The following is a 1,201-nucleotide window of genomic DNA, read 5'->3' as shown; positions in this document are numbered from 1 at the left end:
CGTGCGGTTTGGAAAGAAGGGGAAGTTGAGTCCCAGGTACATCGGACCATTACATGGTCACAGAATGAGTTGGTGAGGTAGGTTACAGGTTGGAGTTGCCTCCGGAGTTGGCTAGAGTGCATAACGTCTTTCACGTGTCTATGCTCCGACACTATGTTGCTGATCCATCTCACGTGATACCTCCTCAACCGTTAGAGATTAATCCAGATTTGACGTATGACGAGGAACCGGTGACGATCATCGATTGGAAAGAGAAGGTTCTGAGGAATAAGACGGTGAACTTAGTAAAAGTTTTGTGGAGGAATCATTCAGTCGAGGAAGCTACGTGGGAGACAGAAGATCGGATGAGGGATTTGTATCCTAGATTGTTCTTTGACCACTAGGGGTTGCTGCTTGGTTATTTTGAATTTCGGGACGAAATTCTATTAAGGTGGGTAGGTTGTGACATCCCGTCCCAGGATTATTAAAACGCACTTGTGAAAAGACATTTTTGCCCCTAGTTCATTTCCGTTATGTTGTTTGGTTATTTGTGTGGTGTTGGCATGTGTTGGGCCACACACACACACATTATCCCTATCCCTCTCTCTCTGTCTTTCTCCCTGTCTCTCCCCGTGTTCCCATTTCTCCCATTTCCACTGTGTACGTATGGACAAACCCACAAACACCCTAAACACTAGCAGATCGAGGAAACTAAGAGCACAGTTGTGATCGTGAAGTTCGTGGGAGCACAATCATACCATTTTCAGGTAAGAAATTCGTCGTTCTCACGTCGATTCGACGATGTCCGTTTTGAGCACTGTTCATGCAAACATTAATCCAGCTTGTTTTTGGATTTTTGAAGCTCATAGATGTCTTAGTGAGGTCCTAAGGAGCATCGGAGTAGCTCGTTGGACGAAATTGGACGTCGGAATCGTGGGTTTCGAAGTTGGCCGGTTTTTGAGTTTTGAGACAAGTATGATCTCGTGAATTTTAATCTTTAAAAGTAGTCTATCGTGATTCTCCTAGGTCTAAGCTTCATTTTGGCCAAGAAACGTGAAAAACGGTGGAGAAACGAGTGAGAAAACACGGTTTGCAGGTTTTCCAGTTTTCCGGCGCCGGCGACGGCACCGGAGATTGAACGGAGAAGGTGACGGAATATTCCGTCAAATCTGACGGAATATTCCTGACGCCGTTGACGGAATCCGTTAGAGATAACGGAATA

Source organism: the organism of the source record quoted next, unplaced genomic scaffold (genome assembly GCF_019419815.1).
Source record: "Pyrus x bretschneideri cultivar Hongxiangsu unplaced genomic scaffold, Pyrus_bretschneideri_v1 Contig60, whole genome shotgun sequence".
Taxonomy (NCBI): domain Eukaryota; kingdom Viridiplantae; phylum Streptophyta; class Magnoliopsida; order Rosales; family Rosaceae; genus Pyrus; species Pyrus x bretschneideri.
Note: the sequence above shows the minus strand (reverse complement) of the source record.